The sequence below is a fragment of the Mirounga angustirostris genome, unplaced genomic scaffold, assembly GCF_029215605.1.
Source record: "Mirounga angustirostris isolate CCGP_5_RB_7025 unplaced genomic scaffold, mMirAng1.0.hap1 SCAF_3, whole genome shotgun sequence".
In the NCBI taxonomy this organism is placed as follows: Eukaryota; Metazoa; Chordata; class Mammalia; order Carnivora; family Phocidae; genus Mirounga; species Mirounga angustirostris.
Window position 1 is genome coordinate 69,504,264 of NW_026991711.1, and position 18,147 is coordinate 69,522,410.

Sequence of the window (18,147 nt, forward strand, 5' to 3'; positions counted from 1 at the left end):
AAACTAATATGAATTTCTAAAAAACAAAAAATAAAGGAAATGTCATTTTTATCTTTCAGAAGAAAACCACACACAAAACATTTACCAAAAAACCCCTACCAAATTAGAAATATTAAGTCATGAACCTGTGTTAATCTGATAGACATAAGTCAACATATTTTGGTTTTTAGTCTCTTGTCACTTCTCTTTGTTGTGTTTCTGATTAAGGCCTTTGTCTATAAGTTGTTAGAAATAGAACTGCCTGGGGCGCCTGGGTGGCTCAGTCGTTAAGCGTCTGCCTTCAGCTCAGGTCATGATCCCAGGGTCCTGGGATCGAGCCCCGCATCGGGCTCCCTGCTCAGCGGGAAGCCTGCTTCTCCCTCTCCCACTCCCCCTGCTTGTGCTCTCTCTCTCACTATGTCTCTCCCTGTCAAATAAATAAATAAAATCTTAAAAAAAAAAAAAAAAGAAATAGAACTGCCTGTCCAGCTTCATATAAATGTGGAGATATTTCTTAGCCTAATCCTTGGTAATATATCTTGAAGAGCAAGTATATTTCTTCCTAAAAAATTTAAAAATACTGTTAGGAGATACTTTAACATATTCCTCTTTTTCACTGGTCACATCACTGGGGGATAATCGTCTACAATACATGTTAACCTCCCACCTTTTTTAAAATGTAGGCAAACATGGCTTTCAAAGGTTTTCTTTTAAGAATTTTTAATTTTTCCATAAAGCTTTTCTTCTTTTGAGAACTGAGAGACTACTCAAGTACAGCCCAAAGAATGGGGAAAATGAAAATCAAGATACTTACTTCCAAAGGCAAGCAAGACATAACAGACAGTGTATCCTTGAGAAGCTTGAGTATTGAGAGTATTGATTTATGTAAATACTGTTTTATCTTATTTCAGTGTCTCTGACTGGAGTATTTTAAGATATCTTCTAAGATAGCATATACGTCAATCAATATTTCCCTTAATGATGGTGATTTCTTAGGAGATCAGAAGTAGTCCATAGAATCTTGGCCAAATATGAGAGCATTTAGCTCTTCAAATTATGTTGTAAATGTAGAGTGATTCTGAGAAACTAATGGTCATAAGAATCAGTAACACAGATTATAATAAGCTAAAAGGGAAGAAATGCTTTGTGAAATATGACTGGCTTGTCTGTCATGATTTAAAATGATTGTTAGGAGCATAGAGTTATGGTTTTGACAAAAAGTATGATATATGATCCAGATAATTTGCTATTTTTCACAGTCACACAATGGCTCACAGAATTACATAAAAACATAAAATGTAAAGCCCCCAGTTTACCTGTCCCGTCTTCTTTTGTCAGAGCCTAATGCAACCTTGGGTTATTACAACAACCTCTAATTGATCTGCTTCCATATTTTTCCCAGCTAATTCATTTTTTACCAGACAGTCAAAGTGAGAATTCTTTTCTCTATGTGAAGTCACTCAGTGGGCTAATATGGCTTCCAATTGTACATAGAATAAATTTCAGCAACCTCAACATGATTTTTAAGACCTAGCATCACAGTCCTGCTTACCACTCTCACACTTATTAGTTGAATGAGGAATCTTAAATTCTTGGGGTATAAACATAAAAATACTTTGCTTGCTTGCTCGCTCATTTATTTTGTGAAATCTCTTTTCATGATAATTGTTCATTTCTTTTTTAAAAGTAATTTTAATGAATAATACAAATAGAGCTACAAAATTTAAAGGTTTTGTAATGGCATATAAGAAAAATACTACCCAATTACCTACCTTTGAGAAAATAATTGTGATTTATTATTTGTGTATTCTTCAAAAGATATTTTAATCATACAAAAAATACTACCCAATTACCTACCTTTGAGAAAATAATTGTGATTTATTATTTGTGTATTCTTCAAAAGATATTTTAATCATACAAGAATTTTTTTTTTTGCAAAGAGAAATTCTTCTGTTCTTCACCATGCTTTATTCTTCCTTCCTTCCTTTCTTCTTTTTTTTTTTTTCTTTCTTTCTTTCTTTATCTATTTATGGATGGATTATCGATGGATTCCATTTCAGTACATATAGAACTGTTTCATTTTAGTTGACTTCGTGGTATTCTATTGTATGGAATAAAAAAATTGATATTGCCTTAGCTCAGATTCTCTAGATAGTAGAGCTGGATGCAAGAATTAAGAGCTAACACATTATTTGAGAGGTACAGACCCAGGGCAATGAGGGTGATGGAGGAGGAAATTGAGGCTAGGCAGGGTGTAGGCAGCATAATGTGATGTGATGTTTGTCATGCTACCTACGCTTCAGGACAAGCAAAGCAGAGACAAAGCTGGGTGCTTAGTTCAGTTGATGCAGAGGACTTCTCCAGAAAGATTTCAAGAAGGAAACATGTCTCAACATAGTCCACAATAGAAGAAAGGAGGGGATGTTACCCGCCCATCTCCCTTCTGTTACCTGTTTGCCATTAGTCAAGCTTCACCTTCAACTTATCTTTGTGCTTCTATGTTATATCGTCAGGTCCCTTCAGCCATTCAGGAAACCAGATGTATGTCACATAGTGTGTGGTATTTCATCGAAATCCAAAATTGGGAGCATGGTCCAGTATGGATGGCTCATTCATTAAAAGAATAAAGAGAATCAGTAAAGGAACAAAAGATTTATTTTCCAGTAGAGACATTTAGACAGTGTATTAGAGAACTCTGAAAAGAATTAGCGTAATTGGAGATGGAGGAGAGAGAAGATATATCATAATTTATAATGCTACCTACAGTTGATTGTCATTCAGTTTTATTTCTTTAATTGAAGTATAGGTGACATATAATATTACGTTAGTTTCAGATGTACACCATAGTGATTCACCAAGTCTATATGTTTGCTATGCTCACCACAAGTGTAGCTACCATTAGTCACCATACAACAGTATTAAAATACCACTGAGTCTGTTCGCTATGCTGTACCTTTCATCCCCATGAATTGTTTATTCCGTAAGTGGAAGTCTATACCTTCCACTCCCCTTCACCCATTTTGCCCATCCTCTTGCCCTCCCTCTCCGCTGGCAACCATCAGTTTGTTCTCTGAATTTATGGGTCTGTTTCTGCTTTTTATTTGCTCATTTGTTTTGTTTTTTAGATTTCACATATAAGTAAAATCATAGGGTATTTGTCTCTATCTGGTTTATTTCACTTAGCATAATACCTCTTAGGTCCATCTGTGTTGTTGCTACTGGCAAGATCTCATTCTTTTTATGGCTGAGATATATTCCATTGTGTGTGTATATGTGTGTATACATACATATATACACACCACATATTCTTTATCCATTCATCTATCAATGGACACTTGGGTTACTTCCATATCTTGGCTCTTGTAAATAATGCTGTGATAAACATAGGGTACATATATCTTTGAATTAATGTTTTCATTTTCTTTGGGTAAATACCCAGTAGTGGAATTAATGGATCATATAGTATTCCTATTTTTAATTTTTTGAGGTACCTCCATACTGTTTTCCACAGTGGCTGCACCAAATTACATTCCCACCATCAGTGCATGAGGGTTCCTTTCTCTCCACATCCTCACCAACAGTTATTTTTTGTCTTTTTGATACTAATCATTCCAACAGGTTGTAAAGTGAAATCTTATTGTGGTTTTGATTTGCATTTCCCAGATGATTACTGATGGTGAGCATTTTTTAATGTGCCTTTTGGGCATCTGTATATCTTCTTTGGAACCATGTCTATTCAAGTCCTCTGCCCTTTTTTTTTTTTCATAAGATGATGATGATGATTATTTTGGTGTTGAGTTGTCTAAGTTATTTATATATTTTGGACATTAACCCCTTATCAGATATGTCATTTGCAAATATCTTCTTCCATTTAGCAGGTTGTCTTTTTATTTTGTTGATGGTTTCCTCCACTGTGCAAAAGTGTTTTATTTTGGGGTAATCCCAACAGTTTATTATTATTTTTTGTTTCCATTGGCTGAGGAGACATATTCATAAATATGGTGGGAAGGCATTTTTGTCAAAGAAATAACTGCCTATGTTTTCTTGAGGAGTTTTATGGTTTCAGGTCTCACATTTAGGTCTTTAGTCCATTTTGAGTTTATTTTTGTGTATGGTGTAAGAAGTCCAGTTTCATTCTTTTGCATGTAGCTGTCTAGTTTCCCCAACACCATTATTGAAGAGATTGTCTTTTCCCCATTATATATTATTACCTCTTTTGTCATAAAAATCATGGACTTATTTCTGGGTTATATAGTCTGTTCCATTGATCTGTGTGTCTGTTTTTATGCCAGTACCATACTGTTTTGATTACTACAGCTTTGTAGTATAGTTTGAAATTTGGAATTGTGTTAACTCTAGCTTTGTTGTTGTTTCTCAAAATTGCTTTGGCTATTCAGGGTCTTTTGTGGTTCCACACAAATTTTAGGATTTCTTATTCTGGTTCTGTGAAAAATACTGTTGGTCAGATTATTTTAAATTTAACAATGTAGCAATGAATATCATCCTTCACAAACTATGTCTGTAAAATACAATTATATCTGTAAGATACTTTAAAGAAGTGGAATTGCTGAATCAAAGGGAAGGTACATTTAAAAGTTTTGACAGATATGGGGCACCTGGGTGGCTCAATTGGTTAAGCGGCTGCCTTCGGCTCAGGTCATGATCCCAGGGTCCTGGGATGGAGCCCCACATTGGGCTCCTTGCTCAGCTGAGAGCCTGCTTCTGCCTCTCCCTCTGCCTGCCTGCTGCTCCCCCTGCTTGTGCTCTCTCTCTCTCACTATCTCTCTGTGTTAAATAAATAAAAATCTTTAAAAATAAAGTTTTGACAGATACACATTTATTTGATTTTTTTTCTGCTTAGGATTCAGTGAGATTCTTTAATATGTCACTTGATATCCTTTAATCTTTTGTAAAATTTTCAATCATAATGCCTTTGATCATTGCCTCTTTCCCCATTCTCTTTATCCTCTATTTTTGGGACTTTGATTCATGTTATATTTTTTTTATGTCCCACATACCTCTTAGGTTCTATTCTCTGTCTCACTATGCTTTGGTTTAGATATGCTCCAGTCAACTATGCCTCTCTTCTGCTCTGTCCAATCCACTTTTAAATTAGTTTGTTGACTGTTTTAGTTCTAGAATTTGCCATTGATTCTTTATTAAATATTGACATTCTCTGAAGACATTTTCCATCTTGTTATCTATTTTCTTGAACATATTTTTCACAGTTATTTCCAAGTCCACATTAGATAACTTCAATATCTTGATTACTTTTGGATCTATTCTGTTGTCCATATTTTTTTCCTTTAGTTTTTGCTCCTTTCTTTCTTTCTTTATGTTTTCTGGTATGCATGGTAATTTATTGAATGTAAAGAATTTTGATTGAATCTAAAGAATCATTAAGGTAATTTGAGGCTTTGCATGGTGTTATATTCTTCAGAGTTTACTTTTGTTTCTGGCAGGCAGTTGGAGTTGTGACAGAATACCCTACTGAGCTTATGTGAAGCTAAACTTCAGTGTTTGAGAGGGATTTTCCTTTTCAGATTTGCCCTTTCTTTGGGTAACATCTCTTCTGGAGTGCCAGAAGTCTGAAGTGATTTACCAGGGCCCCTCCTTCTTGTGGGCTCTGATACCTAATTTTGATTTCTTATCGCTGGATTCCTTCCAGGAATGCTGGAGAGGGTATGGACTGCTATTGGTCAGGATGAGGCTTCGGTGAAAAGGTGATACTTGAGCAGATAGTGAAAGTGATAGAGTTAGCCAGGAGGATGTCTAGGGCAGAGAGGACCGCTGGTGCAAGGCTCCTAATTGTATGCATGCTGGTGTGGGCAAAGAAAGGAGGTAACTGTGGTGGAGCAGTGTGAGTGAGGAGTAGAAGGGTGGAAGGTGAGGTCAGTGAGAAGATAGTGGACAGTTTGTGCAGGTGCCTGTAGGCCTTTGAAGACTTTGGTCTTTACTCTGAATGGAGTGGGAAGCTGCTGCAGGGTGGAACAGAGAACTAAGATGATCTGATCTATGTTTTTAAAAAGTTAAATCTGGCTTCTGTACTGAGAATAGACTATAGCGGATCAGAGGTAGAAGCAAGCTAGAAATTGTATTTGGATATCAGTGGTATAAAATAACTTTTGTCAAGTGGTACATTGGTGAGGGCTACTCTCTCAACTTGAAGCATAATAATAAACACAGAGAAAGCCCTTAATACAAGCTAAGCACCCTGTTTTACAAAATCAATCTCATATAATCTTCACAATGATCTTTGATGTACACACTGTTATTATAGCAGTTTTGCAGATAAGGAAATGACAGCACAGAAGGTTACAAAACTTTTCTAAAATCACACAGATAGTAGGATAAGGAGCCAGAGATAGAGTTGAGATGGGACCTCTTTTTTTGGTAAGGAACAAAGGGTTCCCTGTACTTCAACATTGATACCCTTGAATCATTTTAGGTGAACTGTTACTCTGAGCAACTACTATTTCATTCATGCTCAGTAAGTCCCCAACCCATCAGAGTAGAGTAGATTTTGTGCTTCTTTTGTTAAATTTATTCCTAAGTATTTTATTCTTTTGATACTATTATAAATGGATTTGCTTTCTTAACTTCATTTTTTTATTATTCCTTGCAAATGGATGGAAATACAATTTTTAAAATATGTATATTAATTTTGTATCCTTTAATGTTGCTGAACTTATCAATCTAATTTTAACGAATTCTTTATGAATTTCCATAAATAACATCTCATCATCTACAAATATAGATTTACATCTTTCTTTCAAATATGGATACCTTTTATTTCATTTTCTTCCCTAATTGCCTTGGCTAGAATCTTTGGTACAATCTGAAGAAGGTGGCAACATGAAACATCCTTGTGTTGTTTCTGATCATAAAGAAAACTATTCAGTTTCAGCATTAAGCATGATCTTAGCTGTGGGTTTTTTATAGATGCCTTTCATCATGTTTAAGAAGATCCCTTCTATTCCTACTTGTTGAGTGTATTTATCATGAAAGAGTACTGAATTTTGTCAAATGCATTTCTGCATCTATTGAGATGATTGTGTGGTTTGGGTCCTTTATTCTGTTGATGTGAGGTATTATAATAATTTATTTTCATATGTTAACCAAACCTTGCATCCTTGGGATAAATCCCACTTGGTCATGGTGTGCAATCCTCTTTATATATTACTGGATTCAGCTTGCTAGTATTTTGTTGAGGATTTTTCTTCATCTATATTCATAAGATACATTGGTCTGTAGTTTTCATGTGAATGTCTTGGTCTAGTTATAGTATCAGGAGACTCTATACTGTTTTCCACAATGGCTGCAGCAATTTTCAATGCTCCTGACAATGCACGGAGGTTTCCTATTTTCCACATCCCCACCAGTGTGTGTTATCTCTTGCCTTTTTGGTGATGGCCATTCTAACAGGTGTGAAGTGATAGCTTATGTGATTTTGATTTACATTTCCGTTATGATGAGTGATATTGAGCACCTTGTAATGTACCTGTGGCCATTTTTTTTTTCCTCAGAAATAATGTCTATTCAGATACTCTGCCCATTTTTTTCTTTTTTCTTTTTCTTTTTTCCCTTGTTTTCTTTTCTTTTTTTTCCCCTGTTGTATGAGTTCTTTGTGTATTTTGGACATTAACCTCTCATCAGAATATAGTTTGCAAATATTTTTCCCATTCCATAGGTTTTATTTTCATTTTGTTGATTATTTCTATTGCTGTACAGTAGCTTTTTAATTTGGTGTAGTCCCACTTATTATTAATTTTATTGCTTGTGCTTTTGATGTTGTATCCAAAAACATTGCAAACCCATGTCAAAGAGTTTTTTTCCTATGGTTTCTTCTAGGAGTTTATGGTTTCTGATCTGGCATTTAAAGGCTTTAATCCATTTTGAGATAATTTTTGTGAGTGGTGTAAGCAAGGTGTCTGGTTTCATTTCTTTACATGTGAATATTTTTTCAGCATTTATTGAAGAAGCTGTCTTTTCTCCATTGAGTAGCCTTGACTCTTGTCAAATATTAGTTGACTATATATGCATGGGCTTATTTCTGGGATCTCAATTCTGTTTCATTGGTTTATGTATTTGTTTTTATGCCAGTACCATGCTGGTTTGATTATAGTTTTATAATATAGCTTGAAGTCAGGAAGTTTGATACCTCTTGCTTTGTTCAGCTTTCTCAGGTTTTCTTAAGGTATTCAGGGTCTTTTGTGGTTTCATACAAATCTTAGGATTGTTTTTCTAATTCTATTAATTCTAAAAAAGTGCCATTGGCATCTTGATGGGAATGCATGGAATCTATAGATGGTTTTGGATAGCATGACGTTGGTTAAGTTTATTCTTAAGTATTTTATTGTTTTGATGCTATCGGAAGTGGGTTGTTTTATTTCTTTTTCAGATAATTTGTTGTTAGTTTATAAAAATGCTACTGATTTTTGCATGTTAATTTTGTGTTCTACAACTTTACTGAATTTGTTGTGTGGATATAACAGTTTTTGGATGGATTCTTTAAAATATTGTCTATTATAACAAATGTTTTTCTATTATAAAATCTTGTCATCTTCAAATAGAGACAATTTTATTTCTTCCTTTCTAATTTGGATGCCTTTTATTACTTTGTCTTACCTGATTGCTCTGGCTAAAATTTTCAGTACTCTGTTGAATAAGAGTGGTGAGAGTGGGTGCTCTTGTCTTATTCCTGATCTTAGAGAAAAAGCCCTCAACCTTTCATCATTGAGTATGATGTTAGTTGGGGGCTTGTCATATATGTTGTTATTTACTATGTTGGGGTGCATTCTTTCTATGCTGAATTTTTAAGGAGTTGTATCATAAATGGATGTTGAATTTTGGCAAATGCTTTCAATGTGTCTATTGAGATAATGACATGATTTTTTTTCATTCTATTAAAGTGATGTATCACATTTATTCATTTGCATATGTTGAAACAACCTTGCATCCCAGAGATAAATCTTACTTGATCATGTGATGATGCTTTTAAAGTGCTGCTGAATTCTATTTGCATCTATTTGAATATTTTATTGTGTATTTTTGCATTTTTAGTCTTCATGAATATTGGCCTATAGTTTTCTTGTAATGTCCTTTTCTGGCTTTAGTATCAGTGTAAGGCTGGCCTCATAAAATGAGTTTGGGAATGTTTCATCCTCTTCAACTTTTTTGAAAGAGTTTGAGAAGGATTGGTATTGATTCTTCTTTAAATGTTTGGTAAAATTTACCAGTGAAGCCATCTGGTCTTGGGCTTTCTTCATTGTAAGATTTTAAATTATTGATCTAGTCTCCTTATTAACATTTGTTCTGTTCAGATTTTCTATTTTCTCCTCATTCAGTCCTGGTAGGTTGTATGTTTCTAAAAATTGTTCCGTGTCTTCTAGGTTGTCCAGTTTGTTGGTGTATAGTTGTTCATAGTAGCCTATTATGATTCTTTATATTACTATGGTGTTAGTTGCAATGTCTTTTTTTTTCTTTCACTTATAATTTTGTTCATTGGAGTCTTCTCATTATTTTTCCTCTTGGTTAGGCTAGCCAAATGTCAGTTTTGTTTATCTTTTCAAAGAACCAACTTTTAGTTTTGTTAACCTTTTCTATTGTTTTTCTGCTTTTCATTTCATTTATTCATTTATTTTCTGTTATAATCTTTATTATTTCCTTACTTCTGCTAACTTTGGTTTCAGTTTTTCTTCTTTTTCCTTGATGTTTAGCATTAGGCTGTTTATTTGAGATCTTTCTTGTTTATTAATGTTGGCATTTATTGCTGTCAGCTTACCTCTTAGAACTGCTTTTGCTATGTTGCCATAAATTTTGTTTTGTTGTGTTTCCATTTTTGTCTCAAAATACTTTTTTATTTTCCCTTTAATTTTTTCTTTGATCCACTGGATGACCAGTAGACTCTTGTTTAATTTCCATGTATTCATGAATTTTCCAGTTTTATTCCTATTATTCATTTCTAGTTTCACACCATTGTGATCAGAGAAGATACTTCCTATCCTTTCAATCTAGAATTTGCTAAGACTTGTTTTGTGTCCTAACATATAGTCTCTCCTAGAAAATATTGTATGTGCACTTGAGAAGAATTTGTATTCTGCTGGTATTGGATAAAATGTTCTGTATATGTTTGTTAGGACCTTTTGGTCTATAGTGTTGTTTAAATCCACTATTTCCTATTGTTTCTGTGGATGATCTATCCATTGTTGAAAGTAGGGTATTGAAGTCCTTAATTGTTGTATTGCTCTTTATTTCTCCTTTTAGCTCTATTAGCTTTTACTTTATGTATTTAGGTGCTCCCATGTTGGGAGATACAATTGTTTTATCTTCTTGATGGTTTGATTGCTTTATCATATATAATGACCTTCATTGTCCTGTTTGTCTTTTTTTTTTTTTTTTACCATTTTTTTTTTAAAGATTTTATTTATTTATTTGACAGAGAGAGAGACAGTGAAAGCAGGAACACAAGCAGGGGGAGTGGGAGAGGGAGAAGCAGGCTTCCCACTGAGCAGGGAGCCTGATGTGGGACTTGATCCCAGGACCCTGGGATCATGACCTAGCGAAGGCAGACGCTTAACGACTGAGCCACCCAGGTGCCCTTTTTTTTTTTTACCATTTTTAAAGTCCAATGTGAGTGATATAGTATAGCTATCTGGATTCTTGCCCAAGGAAAACTGTAGGATGGGCTCTGCAGTTGCCTGGGTTCCCAATTCAGCCTTACAAGATGGTTGGGACTGAGTATTATATTCAGTAGTAGGTGGGGCTATGAGTTAGTTTCCCTGTCCTGATGAGACAGCCAAATGGGCCCTGGGCCTGCACAACTCATTTTGGGACCCAAATCAGGCAAGACTGTGCACTGAATTCCCTGGACAGACAGGGCCACCAGTTTTGCTCTGTATGTAGGGAGAACCACAAGCCTGTGCTCTCTATTCCAGTGCCACTGTCTGTAGGGCTATTGGATGGGCTACACAGCTTCCTGTGTGCTTTGGTTTGGTTTCATGGTCAGCCATGTTGAAGGCTGTATTCACTCTGAGCAGAGCTGCAAATTAGTTCCCCTGCCCTGGCAAAGCAGGACAACTGGTTCCAAGGCTGGCAAGGGTCTTTGTGGTCTTGACTCAAGTCTTCCTGCTCCTGCTTCCTGCTTCCAGCTGAAACAATGCCACTGACTTTGCTTTGCAGATGATCAGTTCTGCTTGCCAGATTCTCTGCTTGAGTGTTGCTGGGCAATGCAGCTTCCAGGTGTCCTGGCTAGGCTTTCTGGCCAGGCAGGTCCAGGAGCTGCACTCCATAGTGTACAAGGCTACTGCTCCCCTGTCTGAGCAGAGTGGGGGAACTGACTCCAAGCCTGGAAAGGCTCTTTGACTCAAGCCTAGTCACATTTCAAGTTTCCTCTTCAAATGGTGTCACTGGCTTTGCTCTGCAGAAAATGAGCTCTGCCCGCCACACACTCTGCTCAAGCATTGGTAGGCTACATAGCTTCCAGGTGTTCTGGCCAGCCTGTCTGGTCAGGCCGGGCTGGGAGCCACATTCAGCAATGTGCTGTGCTATGACTCAGATCTCCTGTCCGATCAGGGGCAAGCCAGCCTTCAGTGCTGGTAAGGCTTTTTCTTTGAGGACCTGAATCAGGCCGACCTGTGCCTTGCCATATTCCCTGGTTAGACTGCACCACTCTCTTGGCTGTGCAGGTGAGCAAATCCACAACTGGGACTACTACTTGGGAGGTACAGGTAGGAATTTGCTAGTTGTTGCAAGCCCTCCATCCTTCTCTGTCACAATCAGATTCTTGGTGGTCAAACCCCATGATTCCCCTGCAATCTTCATGGGGTAGGACTGGAGTGGGAGCTCCCAGAAGTGACCTACAACATTGGGGGAGCTGGATGTCCATCCGAGGTTCTCTTTTCCCACTGGAGGAACTGCAGGCTCAGGGGAGACCTCTTGGTTCTATGTAAGCCTGGGGAGGGGGCAATGCTGGCACCACATAGCTGATCCTCTTGTTCTTCCAGTTTGGACTGTCTTGGTCTCTGGTGCAGGGGGTGCTTCAGCCTCACCCCCATGTTCTAGGATTCTCTCAGTGATGTCTTGTCCATGAGTAGTCATTAATTGTTCTTATGAGGGGAGCAGGTCAGAAGTGACCTGCCTCACAATCTTGGTGACCCATACCTTTCTTTTCTTCTTTAAGCATTGTTCTTTTAGTTTTTTTTTAATGGTTACTTTGAAGTCTTTTTTAGTATATGTACTGCCGAAGCGAGCACTGAGGTCTTTTTTAAATTTGACCTCTATGCCTTCTGACAGAGTTTCTGTTGCCTGTGCTTTTTTCGTGTGCATTGGTCATAATTCTTTGCTTCTTTGCATGTTTCATAATGTTTTCTGTTGAAAACTAGGCATTTAAAATAATATAATTATCACTATGTTGTAATGTAGTATCCCTGAAACTAATATAGCATTATGTGTCAACTATATCCAAATAAATAATAGTAATAATAAGGTAGCAACTCTGGACACTGACGTTCCTACCAAGGGTTTATTGTTGTTTGCTTGTTAATTTGTTTAATGACTTGGCTGGGCTGTTTTGTTGATTTGATTAATAGTTATGAAGCCTCTAACATCATTCTTCAGAAGGCACAGCCTTAGGCATGTACCCTGTCATCCTAGGTTGACAATGATTTTAGCAGTGCTTTTTTACTGGCTTTTTCTTTGAGGCTTTTTCAGAGGCTGCCCAGATCTGTTGGTATCACAACCAGATGTTAGGCTTCACTGACTACCAGATGATTGCCCTACTATAGTACCCTACAACCTTGGTTGTTCCAACATCTTATCCAATTGAATTTGAGCCTCTTGAAGAGGTAGTTTTTGAATCTAGTTTTTGAAGTTTGCTCTGCTCCAGGAGAGATTTTCTTTTTTTTTTTTAAAGATTTTATTTATTTATTTGACAGAGAGAGGCACAGCGAGAGAGGGAACACAAGCAGGGGGAGCGGGGGAGGGAGAAGCAGGCTTCCCGCCAAGCAGGGAGCCCGATGTGGGGCTCGATCCCAGGACCCTGAGATCATGACCTGAGCCGAAGGCAGACGCTTAATGACTAAGCCACCCAGGCACCCCTCCAGGAGAGATTTTCTTAACTATCGCTTTCTGTGATTCTCTCTGGTAAAGAAGCAGGCCTCTACTGGTTAGCTCCTTGTTCTTGGGGAGGTTCAAGCCTCCTCTTAAGTGTTTATCACCAAAATTTCCACTGTTTCTAAAAACTTAGGCTTGCTCTTCTTTACACTTCTTCCAAATAAAGACAGTTCCTTATGGGGAGCTTTAGAGCTCTCTATTTTTATGATCTGTCTCTTCCCCAGGCAAAATCTCTGAGCCACTGATCCAGAGCTCGGCTCAAAGGGAGCATCCTGCTTCCCATGGAGTGACACCCATGCTTTATGAAAAAGATATTAAGCAGGGACCACAGCCTCTGGTTTTCTCAGCTTTCCTTGCCCAGCATGGAACCTCCACCCTCAGAGGAGGATGGGGCAGGGCAGTTGGGGCCCCAGTAGTCTCAATCTAACACACCTTGGGTAGAACCTCCACCCTACAAGTGGAGACGGGTAGGGGAAGGGCAGTCCTGATCATTCAGCTGCTCTCACTTGGAGTTTAGCTTCAGCAACATGAAACTAAGAAATGATGAGAAGTGCTGGGGGCCTCCTCCTCCTGGGGATATAGTAGCATCCTAACTGGAGATTTGTGGGGAGGGAGTCTTGTCTTCTTGACCACAGCCACTCAGGGTCATCACATTGAGCTATAGGAGAAGAAGAAGGGAGCAGGCATGTCTCAGGTGCCACAGACTTCTCACTTTCTTGCCAAGATGTGATACATTTTCTTGAATAAATCTTTCCTTATTTATGGTATAACCTTAGGACAGTTTTCAGAGACTATAAAGAATAATTTTTACCAGTTATGGATGTTTTGCTGGGGAATGAGTCCTCGGAGCTCATCATGTGGCCATTCTAGAAATTGTCTCATTTGCAATATGCAGAGCAGATTAGATTCCCAGACAAGTTATTTAATTTTTTTCTAATTAAGTAAACTCTACCCCCAACATGGGGCTCAAACTCACCATCCCAAGACCAAGAGTTGCATGCTCCACTGACTGAGCCAACCATGTGCCCTGAGCCACTACTTTTTTTTAATTTATTTTTAAAGCTTTATTTATTTATTTTGGAGAGAGAGAGAGCACGCGAGCGAGCAGTGGGGAGGGGCAGAGGAAGAGAGAGAATCTCAAGCAACTCCCTATTGAGCACAGAGCCCTACACAGGGCTCTGTCCCAGGACCCTGAAATCATGACCTGAGCTGAAATCAAGTACTGGAGGCTCAGCCAGCTGAGCCACCCAGCTGCCCCTGGAGCCATCATGTTTTAAAGACAACACAATAGTCCAACTGTGGAAAGACCCTAGATGTCCATCAACAGATGAATGGATAAAGAAGATGTGGTATATATATATATATATACAATGGAATATTATTCAGCCATCAAAAAATGAAATCTTGCCACTTGCAATGACATGGATGGAACTAGAGGGTGTTATGCTAAGCGAAATAAGTCAATCAGAGAAAGACAAGTATCATATGATCTCACTCATATGAGGAATTTGAGAAACAAGACAGAGGATCATAGGGGAAGGGATGGAAAAATGAAACAAGACAAAACCAGAGAGGGAGACAAACTGTAAGAGACTCTTAATCTCAGGAAACAAACTGAGGGTTGCTGGAGTGGTGGTGGGGGGAGTGGGAGGGATGGGGTGGCTGGGTGATAGACACTGGGGAGGGTATGTGCTATGGTGAGTGCTGTGAATTGTGCAGGACTGTTGAATCACAGACCTGTACCCCTGAAACAACTAATACATTATATGTGAATAAAAAAATTAAAAATAAATAAATAAAATAAAGACAACATTCTCCTGCCCATTTTCCTGCTAGTTGTACTGAATGCATTTCTTAAATTCTCTGAATTCTAGGTGGTTTAGCTTCTCTTGATCCTCCTAGCATGAACCAAAATTATCTTATTTAAGTAGTTTGCATAGAAATGATTTAATCCACTCTTTAGTTTTAATCAATGCCTCTTAATCAACACTTTCCTCTAGCTAGGCTTCCTGTGGAGTACAGAGGAAGACCCCAAAGATGATTTTGGTTTTATCTGAGTCTAAAGTAAAATAAACCATACATGTCACAGAAGAGAACTAAATAACTCCTGAGGGTATATTAGGCAAGTTTCATAGGACAAGCTCTGTATGCAAAGCAGATGATTTTGCAAAACAACCAGCTCAGGGGTGAGTGAAAGAAATAGTTATAAAAATCTTTTGTAATCTAAATAATATCCTAATTTCCCTCTTTTATTCAGTTGATTTAAACTTGAATAAATTTGGGCGCCTGGTTGGCTCAGTTGGTTAAGCGACTGCCTTTGGCTCAGGTCATGATCCTGGAGTCCCTGGACTGAGTCCCGCATCGGGCTCCCTGCTCGGCAGGGAGCCTACTTCTGCCTCTGACCCTCCCCCCCTCATGTGCTCTCTCTCTCTCATTCTCTCTGTCTCAAATAAATAAATAAAATCTTTAAAAAATAAATAAATAAAAATAAACTTGAATAAATTCAATAATGTATTGTGAATTAAATCATTCCATAAAACAGTTTAATGAAATCAAGTATGAATGTAATTTACTATTTGGATAATTATTTGCAAATATTTCTAAAAATATCCCAATTGAATTGTGGCTATATTGCCTGATGTTTAATATGGGAATAATAATAATAATAATAAAACAATAGCTTTTCTATTTAGTTCATGGGGCAGTTTTGATGGCAAGATAAAATGGTACATGTGTTCTGCAAAGTTTTTAAAACTTTGTAAATGTAAATTTGAGGTATTATTTGTGTATGTTTGAGGTACTGTGTTATTTTCAAAGGGACTTACAGAAAACTGTCAGACAAATGAAGATAAAGTGGGAATTTTGCTATTCTTTGATCATCTAGTAGATTTCCTTTTTCCCCCAGCTTCTGTTCTGTGCCCCCTTTCTGAGAGCAGGTACATTCACCTTAAACTCTAATTAGAATATTGAAGATAACTGCTTCCCCCATTTTCAGAGTGGATTTTCTTTTCACTGTTTTATTATGGGATTTCCATATAAGACTTCTTTTGTGCAATTCATTCCAAGGCTAAATAATTTTGAAAACCACTTTTCCAGAGCCCTTAAAGATAAGATTCTAATTGCCCCTCTTTAAATCGTGGATACATTTTCCTGAAATGGCAGCATATAAGAAAATGGTAAAATATATAAACATGTCTCCAATGGGAAGATGGTATAATACTGATAAAAACACCTTCCATTATTGAACATTTACATTATTCTGTTGAATACTTAAAACAGCCCTGCAACAAAAGTATTATTTCATTTTTGAAATGGATTTATTTATTTCCTCTCAATGCCTTTAACTATGCTGTGCCATGTCTTCTTTTCCCACAGCCTCCCTAATAATACTACCATGGTCCCTTTGAAAATACTAACCTAGTGGTTTCCACAGCTTCTTCATGGCCAGTGCCAGGTAGTGATGAAGTGTTTGCTGGTCTGTAGCAAGGTGTGGAACAGACCACAACTGTGTACCAATTTAAAAGACTTTCTTTGAAAATGATAATTATTTGTTGCTTTTTGTTTGTTTCAAGATGTCCTTTCTTTCATGATGTAACAGTTATAGTAGATGGCAGGAATTTTTTAAAAATGTCATTACTTGGAAAAATATAAACATGGCAGGATTATTACAATCTCTTCCTCATTTTTATCATATTGTAAGTTAATTTTTACATGGATAATAAATTCACATGGTTAAACAATAAAAAAAATAAAGGTGAATGTTCTCCCTGGCACCCTACTTACATCTGTTACTGATATCTTGGTACTTTTGTAGTTTCTTTATGCATGTAGATAAATTTTATACCCCTCTCCCAGTGTCTTTAGACAAAAGATAATATTTTACTGTTCTGCCCCTTGTTCTTTTCATATAAACATATTATCCTGTGGGTTTTTTGGAGGGGTATTGGCACATTCTTTCTTAATAGTAGCATAGAGTTCAAAGTATAAATAAACTATTATTTATTTAACCAGTCTCCTATTAATGGATGTAAGACTTGTTTCCAATCTTCTGCTACTATAAACAAAGCTACAGTGAATAATTGGACGTATTTATCATTTCACCCTCATGCAAGTATGTCTACAGGACAAATTCCCAGAAGCTGAATTGCTAGGTCTGAGGATGAATAAAAGGTAGTTTTAATGATGCTGCCGGAGTGCCTTCCACAAAGCAATGAATTAAGATGGTTATACCAATTTTCACTCTTACCAGCAATGTATGAAAGTACCTATTTTCCCACAGCCTCACAAACAGTCAATCTTTTGGATTATTACCGACCTAATAGGTGAAAATTGTTGGCCTGTACAGTTTTAAGTTGCACTTATATTATTATGAATGAAAATGTACATATTTTCATATGTTTAAGAGTCATTTGTATTTCCTTTTCTGTTAACACACTTTATATACTTTGCCCATTTTTCTCTTGGATTGTTTTACTCTTCCCGATTTTCTGATTATGACCATTATTGCTTTATTATTTGATACATGTATATTCATAATCTTGTGTCTTCATTAGCATTATAGTTATCTTTTTTGTCTTGTTTAATTCTTTCTTTCTTTCTTTATTTTTTGGTACACAGTGCAGTTTTCATCAGTCTATTCCCAGAGGCTTTTACACATCAGTTTACAAACACTTAAATCTTAATGAATGAAGATATTACTTGACACATTACACACAGTGTAGGTTCAATGAGTTAACAATAAGGCTATTACCATATACATCTTTTCAAAAATTTTTATTTAAATTCTAGTTAGCTAACATACAGTATAATATTGATTTCAGGTGTAGAATTTAAATGATTCAACACTTCCATACAACACCCAGTGCTCATCATAACAAGTGTACTTCTTAATTCCCATCCTCTATTTCACACCCCCCCCCCGCCCACCTACCTCTCCTCTAGTAATCCTCAATTTGTTCTCTATAGTTAACAGTCTGTTTCCTGGTTTGCCTCCCTCTTTCTTTTTTTTTTTCTCCCTATGCTTGTTTGTTTTGTTTCTTAAATTTCACGTATGAG

General features: G+C 36.9%; 1 long non-coding RNA gene across 1 annotated transcript; it reads right to left on the reverse strand.

Moving 5' to 3' along the window:
* Positions 1 to 1,404: 1,404 nt before the first annotated feature.
* LOC135363847 (uncharacterized) lies at positions 1,405 to 4,658 on the reverse strand. Its single transcript, XR_010410048.1, has 2 exons — positions 2,430 to 4,658; positions 1,405 to 2,080 (listed from the first exon to the last, which is right to left on the reverse strand). It is a non-coding gene; the product is annotated as an uncharacterized LOC135363847 (long non-coding RNA).
* Positions 4,659 to 18,147: the final 13,489 nt, after the last annotated feature.